Genomic DNA, 11,131 nt, shown 5'->3' on the forward strand with positions numbered 1-11,131 from the left:
CCACCCCCTTACCTCTCTTCTTTTCAACTAGCTTCTCATCACTCTCTTTTTCAATTTTTTTATTTTTTTCATTTTCAACTAACTCCTCAATTTCAACTTCAGAATCAGCTACTATCTCACACTCTTTTTCAACTTCTCCCTCATGCTTATTTTCAACTTCTCCCTCAACATCATTTTTTTCGTTCACTCCCTCAACAGTAGACTCAATTTTTTTCTTCGTCACAACTTCAGGTGAAGGAACCACTCTACTTCTCAAATTAATTGCCTTGCAGCTTTCATGACCAGGATTGTCTTTTGTAGAACCTTCAAATCCATTATTTTGAGTGGCCGCGAACTGCCTTGACAATTGACCCACCTGTGTTTCAAGATTTTTGATTGAAGCTTCATGATTTTTGTTGGCAATGTCTTGGTTAGCTTTCATCTGATCTTGGCTAACCTTCATAGCTTCAAAATTTCCTTGAGTCACCTTGATAAATTGAGTAAGAGTATCTTCTAATTGAGACGGTTTCCTTTGTTGAGAATTTTGTGAAGATGGTTGTTGTTGAGATTGAGAAGAACCTTGATTTCCTCCCCAACCAAAATTTGGATGATCCCTCCATCCCGGATTATAAGTGTTTGAATACGGGTTGTGGTTGGGGTTGTTCCTCTTAAAATTAGCTAAATACTTAGCTTCCTCCGAACCTTCAGGAAAACATTCACCATGAGTGACCTTGCCCACAAAAATCACATTTCACATCTTGAGCTGCCATGACTTGCATTTGTGGATTCGAAGAATTAGTAAAGTGTTTCAACATTGCTGCCATTTGAGTATTCATCAAAGTTGATTGAGCTAAAAGAGCGGTTTGAGTATCAAGCTCCAACATGCCTGGCTTCTTCTTTGCACCGCGATCATTTTGAACTCGGTATTCATTTTGAGCCATGGATTCAATCAACTCTCTAGCTTGAGTTTGATTCTTATTCTTCAAAGACCCACCTGCTGATGCATCCAAGAACATTCTAGTTTGAGCTCTCAACCCTTGAGTGAAGTGCTGCATCTGGGTATGATTATCAAGCCCATGCTTAGGACATTTCTTCAGATAAAGTTTGAATCTTTCCCATGCATCATATAGAGTTTCAGAATCTCCTTGTTCAAAGCTTGTTATGTCTTGCCTTCTTTCAAGGTACTTATGAATGGGAAAATACCTATCCATAAACTTCATCTCCAACTCTTGCCAAGTGTTAATAGTATTCGGTGGTATTGTGTCTAACCAGTCTTTTGCTCTTCCAGTTAAAGAGTACTTAAAGAGCCTCAACCTCTTATCCGATGCGGTTACACCTGGTGGATCTGTGTAATCACATGCTTCATAGAAATGCTCAAGATGGAGATTTGGGCACTGTGTTTCAGCCCCTGAGTATTGATTTTCTTTAAGGGCGCTGAGCACTGAATTCTTGATGTCAAAAGACACGGGATTCCTAGGTTGGAAACCCAGATTGGCAAGCTCTCCGTTGTTTCTTTGGCCATAGTCACCTAACGTCCTTTCAGGCACAACTGGTGGAGGCGGTGGTGGATTTCCAGCCATGATGTTGGCTTCGTTGTCCGATGTGTCTGGACTAGAAACCACTTGTTCATTACTTTCTTGTGCAGCACCTGCTAACCGGGCAACCTCTCGGGCTAACCGAACTACTTTTCTGTTTGCTTTAGCTGTTTTCTCTATTTCAGGATCAAAGACAAGTTCTCTTGCTGCTTTCCTACCTTGCATAAACAACCAGAAAATACCTTTAGAAGCAACTGCACTACACAAGAATGAAAAAGAAAATAAAAAAATTTAGAACTAATTTTTATATGTTTTTCTTCTTAGAGGAATGCTAAATAGAAATAAAACAATAAAACTACCTAGTATGGTCCAATTGCCTTGTTGATTCAATCAACAATCCCCGGCAACGGCGCCATTTGATGAAGTATCAAAGTAAGTATATAATTATCGTATCCACAGGGATTGTTCCGAATCAAATAGGGGTAAATTGGTATCATACGAGAGTAATTTGCAATAAAATAAATAGGGGGAAGTGTTCAGATTTCAGACTTGAGAAAGTAAATGACAAGAAAATAAGGTTTTCTTTCAAGATGCGAAGGCGATTGGACCTTTTCGGTTCATCTGGTCACTATTGTCTCGGATATATATCATGCGTATTAACAAATTACAAACTTAGTTCCATGATTCGATTAAAATAAATAACTATGTCCAATGTCTTGGTACATAGTCCTCTCAATTGATTATCAATCCCTAATGTCTTAGGATGACCTATAATCAATTGAGGTTTGTTTCCCTTTAATCCTTGAATTCACAATTAACAAACCTATATGTCTAAAGAATAAGTTAATTGTACAATTATCTCTAGGTCAATCAATTCGTTTCTAATGTCTTAGTAAACAAACAATTATAATCATCAAACAATTCGCGACGTTGTATAAAGCATTAAGAACAAGAGATAAAAGAATGAAACTAACTTCGTAATTATATTAAAACATCATATGAAATTCATGGTTCAAGACAATAATAACTAGAATCCCCTAGGATCCAATCATAGAGTTTAGTTACTCATAATCATAGAAACAACAATAATTAGAGTGAAAGAATTCATTACAATGAAGAACAATGAAGAAATTCGTGCTCTGATCTTGATCTCAAAAGTGCCTCTGTCGCCGTCAAAAACTGTCCAACCCTAATTCTGAACAGAAAAAGTATATATATGGTGTAATCTGCGTACCGGCGCCCCGCGCCAGCCCGTCTGCGCGCCGCGCAGACTGACAGAATCTTCAGGCAATTCCAGCATCGTTTCTGCGCGGCGCGCCAGCTTGGCAGAATCTACAGACACTTCTAGCAGCTTCTGGGCGCGGCGCGTGATGCTTCCTTGGTCTAGGCGCAGTACACTTCTATTCCTTCACTTTTTGGCCTCAAATCCTTGTGTTCCGAGCATTCTTGTCATGATTCTTTTCCTCTTTATTCTTGCATAAAAACATACTAAATGCTATCTAGAAATGCCCTAAAATGTGGTTAAAACATAGTAATGACGTGAAGTCATCAAGTATACTTATTATTTGGTTCAATTAAATTTAATTATAAATTCGACTTGAATGGAAAAAAAATAGCTTAAATGTGGTTTTAGTTTCCCTATTTTCAATTTTGTGAAAGAGCATGAACAAGAAGAGATTTTATATGAGTTTTGTAGATTTAAGTATTGAAAGGAAGGGGGAAAGGGGGATTAAGTTTGCTGGATTTAGTTTAGCGTTAATTCTCACATTGTTTTAATTTATTTTTTTACTAAAAGTAATATTTAATATAATTTATTAAAATAAAAAATAATAATGTCACGTGTAAATTGTTGTGCCCAAATGGCATATGCAATGTCATAAATGACTTGTCTACATCATCAAAATTGACCGTAAAGTAGGGTGGAGAACCAAAAGTGAAAAAAATTGAAATAGGAGGTCCAAAAAACTAATTTTTAAAATAGCGAGACTAAAACTTCACAAAATTGAAAATAGGGGAATCAAAATTGCATTTAAACCAATTTTTTTTTACCTCAAACACAAACAAAATGCAACTTGGTCAATAGTGATGAGTGAGTTGATCTGAGTTTGGTCATCGGTTTTATGAGAAATAACTTTTCAAATATTTTTTTTAAAAATATATAATTAAATGACATTATTTTTCATAAAAATTACAACACCTAGACTAAATTTAACATTTTAAAATTTTAACTTGAATTAAATTGAAACACTATTTTAACACTTGAGTTAAATTTTAACACTAATTATAAATTTGGCTTGGATGAAAAAAAAAATTTACCTCAAACACGAACAAATTCAACGTTGATTTGAGTTCGGTCTATGAGTAAAAACTTTAAAAAAAAAATAAGAAAAATATAATTGACTGATTATTTTTCATAAAAATTAAAATACTTAGACTAAATTTTACATTTTAAAATTTGAATACTTGAATTAAATTGAAACACTTTAAATAAACATATATATAAAAGTCTAAAACTATAATACTATTAACAAAATTAATGGGTATCTTAGAGTGACAATGAGGTCATATACAGTTTGGGAGCTAGCATGGGATGGAAATCATACCGTTGGATCGGAGAGGAACATAGACTTTTACATAATGTTACAAAATAATCACATATTTTTAAGTGAGTTGAGTTCGTGTATTTAGAATTATAAATTTGTTATCCAAACTAAATTAACTACTTCAGATTTCAACAGGTAAATTTTGATTGGACCTGAATTTAGATTAAAAATGAATTAGATTGGTTTATGTTACTATTGGATGGAACGGCCATCTAATCTAAACTAGTGAACACCCTATGTGTACAAATTTTCTTGCTTAATCTCTTAAAATATGATATATTTGACTTCCAAGGTTCTTCAACACAAATACCACATGTGAGTGTTAGTACATACTCACCGATGATGGATGCTTAAAATTATTAGAAATTTTATTGGTTGGCGATAATACTTTTTAAAAGTTACAATTTATGAATATCATCATTTTTACTTAAAACAATGATATGATTGAGATTAGTTTAATACAAGTTATATATTTATTTCAATCTTAAAAATGAGTATGATTATATTGTATGAAGTCAATATCTTATGAATATCATTGTTTTTATGATTAAAACAGTGATATGATCAATTGACATCAATTATTAATATTATATATTTATGCTGAATCTCACGAAAACTATTTTCCCGAAAATTTCATGAATGACATTTTATAATCATTAGACACAATAAGTTGCTCAAAACCACTCTCTATTACAATGGTAGGATCTTATTTGTTTGCTCAGAGAGTATGTTTTGGGTGGGCAACTACATATAATGCATGCACTAAAGACAAAATACAAGTGGATAGAGTGGTAGGAGTTTACATGAAACTCAGGCGGTGATTGATTTTAATTTCATTAGTATTTTAATCATTAAAAATTGTACACTATTGTGAGTACTTTGTTCGTGATATATAGCATCACACTTTCATCAGTGTATGGTGCATTTTAGCATATATAAACTAATAATAATATTTATTAATATAGATTGAGTCTCTAGCAATTAGTAATAGTAAGTATACCTATGTTATAGATATGGTGATGAATTGTGTTGAATTGAAGTGGTGACTTTTAATATATATTGTGAGTTTTATAAATAAAAGAGGAAGAGGAAGAAGAAGTTTATAAGTTTGGTCTTTCCATTTTGGAAGATAAGTTTATAGTACACATCAAAGAGCTAGTAGTGAGAGATGTATGTTGTTATATATTTCTATACTTAGAGAATTGAGGGAGAAATTAAATAGGAGGTTACTGTTTAAATATTTTTAAACTAAAAAATAATAAAGCATACCTTAAGAATTTTTCTTTTTAAAAAAGAAATTAAGTTCTAATTAAAAAAAAACCGGTTCAAATAAAATCTGTTTTAATCCTGACCAAAAAAATAAACTGTTTTAATTAATGAAGTAGGTCATGTGAAAATTGTGATTGTGTTAAGGAAAAAAAGTCGAAAAGGTGTAAATAAGGATTATTTACACACCACTTTGGTATTTTTTTTTTATTTTATTTTTTTAGGTTTAGGTATAGAATTTCTTTATTATGCTTGATAAATTTTGTTTTTGGTTTTAAAAGAAAATACTCTTTTAAAGAACAAATTAAAAAAAAAAAAAAACACTCTTTTAGAAATTCTACCCTGTTTGTAATTGTGTATATCAATATAATTGAAGATTAATTAATGATATAAGTCACAACTTGTTTGTTTAATTTTCCATCACAAGTATCACTTTACCTAAACACCTAAAAGGTAATTTGCTGCGGTTATACATTTCACTTTAACTAAACACCTAAAAGGTAATATTTTCATTAGTGTATGGTGGATTTTTGGAAAAAGACAAGGTCAAAATAAATAAACCAATCCTTGTAAGTTTTTATGCAAATGGGAATCTATGATTAGTAGATTCATTGGATAATGTTATAGATACATCTACACACCTCCATCACTAGGAGTGGTATATATATGAATCTTGAAAAAACAAGAGAAAATTCACAATATAAAAGGGTACTAGATCTAGAAGTACACCCGGCAAACAATTAACAACTTCTAAAAAACAAGGGAAATTGAAATTAACATGTAATAAAAGAGTAGAAATAATTTTTTGTATTTATAATTTATAATTTTATTCATGTAATTATGTTTAATCAATTTGGTTTTTCATCCCTGTCGCGCACGTATCATCCATTGGATATGATACTATTACTGAGTACCATTTGAAGAATAGCTAACACAAAAACTTGCTTAATTAGGCGATTCAAATCATAATTATATTATTTAGATTAAAAAAATCACAATTATATTATTTGGGATTATATATTTACTTCTTTTCAAAGACATTATATATGTTGCATTTGCCTTGCTTATAGATAATCTGATCTAATTTATGAGTATTTCCTAATTTTACTTCTTTAATAAAAAAAATACATATTTTAAGGTATCCATTTCATACATTTTCAACTATGTCAAGGCTTTTTAGAGAATGACCCAGAATGAAATCTATGATTAGTGGATTTATTAAATAATATTATAGATTAGATTAGATACCTTATAAAATGTAATATCAATTACAATATAGTGCCATACATTAATCCTATAAATTCATCACACACAAAAAAAAAAAAAAAAACATTAATCCTATAAATGAGATTTAACTTTTCTTAGCATATATAAACTAATAATAATATATTAAATCTCTAGCTTAATATATATATCTATGACTGTATGAGATGGCTCCTCTTGCACTCATGAGATTCAACTGCATAGACAAAAAACATAGAAAACAAACATAATATATGGGGTTAGTGCATGCACATATTACATGTAACACTAGAATCGATTAAAGTATATAGCATAATTAAGAGTGTAACTAACCGTATCGATCGTAATTAAGCGTCAAACTGGCGGCGTCTGGACCTCTTTTTTTTTTTATATAATATTTGCTTTCAAAATTTTAGTTATTTACATATAATATAGGGTTGTTCTGTTTTGATATCTTTTTTCATTTTTTGTGTCAACTATTTAAAATTAATTAAATTGTATTAGAATTCATTGCTCTTAGCCGGAAAAAAGAATAAAAAAGATATATAAAGAATTTGATTGTTGCGGATGATGGATAGTGTCATGAACGATTCAAGGGATGGTTAAGGATAAACTATAAAGAAGATAATTAGTGTATTGAATTCTTTCAACTATTTTCAATAAATCTATACAGAACCCTAATTGGTATGGACATCGTACTATATGTGCAGGAACTCGAGCTCGAATCCGGACTCTCCACTTATTCACCTTTAAGTGGATTTTCTAGCCACTAGGCTACTTAATAATAAATAAATAAATGTACCTTTGCTTAAAAAAATTGACTTTTTTTCTCTCTCTAACCCTAGCCGTCACCATTTTTTCTCTTCTTCTTGATCTACTTGAGAGGGGTGATTTATGGTCAATTTAGGCCTAAAATCACCCCTCCAAATCATTTTTCTTTCTATTTTAATTAAATAAGTGCGATTTCCACATATATTTAGTAGTTCTTTTGTTTGTTTTTATGATTTCATCATCCTTTGTTTTGATTTTCCTGTCTTGCGGAGTATTGTACACATCTTAGTGCGGAGTATTGTTTTTGTCTTATCTTGGTACGATGTTCATTTGTTTCAGGTTGAAGGACTAAAGTTAATTCAGTGCAGATCCAATCAATGATTTTTGTGTCATCAACGCTATATATCCGGAGACATGGATATTTCAAAAACTTCAATATAGTCAAATATGTAGGCTTATGCAATATGCCGTTTTATGCTATTAACACGGATGTTGTGAGTTTGCTCGCATATTCAACCTTTTTGTTTTTAGCGATTTTGAATTTGTATTGTACCGATGTACTCCTATCAATTTTGAATGAATGAATACTTTTATTTAGTAAAAAAAGGTCAAGAAATGTATTAATTTGTATTATTTTATTTATTTTTGAATGGCAAAGTATATAATACGTATATATATTAATGACCATTGAATCGTATTAATGACCGTTGACATTTGACCTCAATTATAATGAAACCTCGACTTATATAAATAGGCAATAGGCAATACACTAAAATATGATTCATGATCAAGTTACAAATTTTAACAAGACAATGATAAAAATAATCAATCCATTGTACTTCTTTCTGTGTTTGATAACTAGCATTATTGGCAACAAGGTTGATGGTATGCATAGTGCGTTAGATGAAGATTATGAGAGACATCTTAATCTCATTAACAAGGCTCGTGTCACCAGTATTCGGAAACATAGTTGATTGTGTTGATATTAACAAACAATCAGCTTTTTATCATCCTTTACTAAAAAATCAGACGTTACAGGTAAAAATATTTAAAGTGGATGGTTAGTTTTCTATTTTTTTTTTCTTTTTATTAATTACTTGCAATATTTTTGTCAATGTCCACAATTTTTTTTTCTTCTTTCGTCGTAGATAAAATCAAGTATAAAGATTTCACCAACTAAATCCATATATGGACTTGAGAAAGTAAGGTGTCCAAAAGGAACCGTCCCTATTCAGAGAATAACTAAAGATGATCTAATTCGAGGAAAATCTTTATTCAATGAAATTAGTCAGCTAACTGATAATGATGTCGTTACCCACGTAAGTTCTCTCACATATTTATATAATTGAATTTCCAATTTGTTAAATTAATTTTTATAAAACAAAACATATTAATGTGTATTTCAATATAAGTATAGTCCTTACTATGGAGTTACTGGAATTGGTAGTGTTTATAATCCGAAAGGTTGTTAATCAAGCGCAGGTCACGTGTTTGTTTCAGGAGATGGTATGAATAAAATCTACGCTGGATGGCATGTGAGTTACTATATGGCTTTATGAAATTTTTTGTAAATTCAACGATGACGAAAATTATAATTAATTCATCCTATATATGATGTTAGGTATCTCCAAAGTTATACAATGACGATAAAACTCATTTCTACATACTATGGACTGTAAGTAAATATTTGTTTTTTTAATCTTCACTTACTTATAATATAGTATAATTCATATATGTTCATAAAAAGTTCTTCTTACATCGATGTTTCCAATATATATTACAACCTTAATTTACATTTAAGTTAAATTGAAAATCATAGTTTTTTTTATATATATTTTAAATTACAGCCAGATAATTTCAAGTCTGGATGCTACAATTTGTTGTGCTCGGGTTTCATCCAGACAGACGAGACGTGTCACATTGGAGCACCTATAGCTAAAACATCTACATACGGAGGAGAAATGGTTGAGATGCCAATTTCTATTTATAAGGTTATGTTTTTAACCATAATCTTCATCTAACAAATTTTTAACCATAAATTAGTATATATAATGACATATCTTGTTTATAACATTATTTATTAAGGATGGAAATTTTATACTCACAAAATGTTATGGTACCCTCCAGGATGAACATGACAATTGGGTGTTGCGTTTGGTAGATAGGGATATTGGACACTTTCCAAAAGCTATATTCTCAAACTTTAACACAGCCGATCAAGTGGCATGGGGTGGATCAACATCAACTCCTGCAGGCGTTGCTAGTCCTCCCATGGGATCAGGAGATCGTCCTAATGACGATTTCATTTATGGAGCCTATTTTAGGGAAGTTGGGTTTCGAGCTATCAATGGAGTATATAATGGACCGCCAAATGATTTTGCAGATACATATGACGACGGCCCTGGATGTTACGGTGTTGCATACTATGGAGATCAAAAAGGAGAAGTTGGGTCAATCCAATTGTATGGTGAATGAGTTATTCAATGTGGTTTAGTTGGAAACATGGATCATTAATGATTACATGGCAGTGTACGTCTTGAAGGCTTTCGTAGAGGACTTCACGAAATGTGAGATTACATGCCCCACCTTGTGGAAAATTAGCCTATGAAAGAGAGCTGTGATGATGTCTCTCTATCAAGGATGATCAGTAAGTTCAATAAGAAGACGCCTAAGGGTTTGGCAGAGAGTTGCTGTATTCAGAAATTTGAGTTCTTAATTTCAACAGCCCTATATCGTAGTATTAAAGAAAGTCTAGAAACAAACAACTGCCTTGCCAAGATATTTTATTATAAGATAGACTAGGAATCTTCGTTAACTTGAAGGAATCAGAATATGGTTCACATGATTGATACTTCCTAAACTAAGTAATATGCAAAAAATCATCTTCTGTGCAAGGAATTGTGAGGCCACCCATCGGATGATCACATATCAGAACTCTTCCTCTGCTTGGACACAGCAAGTCTTGAAATGAATTTTGGTTCAAGTTGTTGGAGTAAGCCCTAAAAGCCAATCTATTTTGATAGAATCGTCTTTTGTATGATGACTTTGATTTATATATTTAATATATATAATAAGGCATTACTTTATTATGTTTATTTGAAACTAATAAAGTCCCTAGAATAGCTAGTCTAATTAATGGAACATTAAGTGTGACTTAATAGTGAGACTCCATTAAACATAAGGACACTATTCTTAAAGTATCCATAGTCAAGTTTTACTGTGATGTGGGATAACGATAAAACATAGAGACTATTATGTGAGTAGACTGATGACCTCATCTCACGAGTCATGGATATGAGATATCAAGTCTTCACATAGATATAAATGTTAGGAGTAATATTTATATTGGATTGACCCGCCATGAGAATACTACATAGTATGTTATGAAAAGTGTCATAAGTTATTCTCATAGTGATAATGGTGTATTCCACCCTTCGACCTGAAATCACTATGTACCATAGATGTAGGAGTGTATTACCTTGTTGTCATTCAAACGTTATCCGTAACAGGATGACTATAAAGTTGGTTGATGGGTATTCCACGAATCATGCTGAGGGACATGAGTGACCTAGATGGAATTTGCCCCTCCTACATAACAGGAGATATGTCTATGGGCCCAATATTGAACTTAGCAAGGGTGACATACTATGTCTTGTGTTCAATATAGACATAAGGGCAAATGGGTAATTATACACACAATCGTTATCACATAAAGGTTTCGTCAGATCACATGAC

The 11,131-nt window shown here is 31.7% G+C and overlaps 1 non-coding gene and 1 pseudogene across 1 annotated transcript; both read left to right on the forward strand.

The window, feature by feature from the left end:
* The first annotated feature begins 1,049 nt into the window (after positions 1–1,049).
* LOC123882525 lies at positions 1,050–1,155 on the forward strand. Its single transcript, XR_006799853.1, has one exon. It is a non-coding gene; the product is annotated as a small nucleolar RNA R71 (small nucleolar RNA).
* Positions 1,156–8,208: 7,053 nt separating this feature from the next.
* On the forward strand, positions 8,209–9,871 carry LOC123922880 (annotated as a pseudogene).
* The last annotated feature ends 1,260 nt before the right edge of the window (positions 9,872–11,131 follow it).

Source organism: Trifolium pratense, linkage group LG4 (assembly GCF_020283565.1).
Source record: "Trifolium pratense cultivar HEN17-A07 linkage group LG4, ARS_RC_1.1, whole genome shotgun sequence".
NCBI lineage: Eukaryota > Viridiplantae > Streptophyta > Magnoliopsida > Fabales > Fabaceae > Trifolium > Trifolium pratense.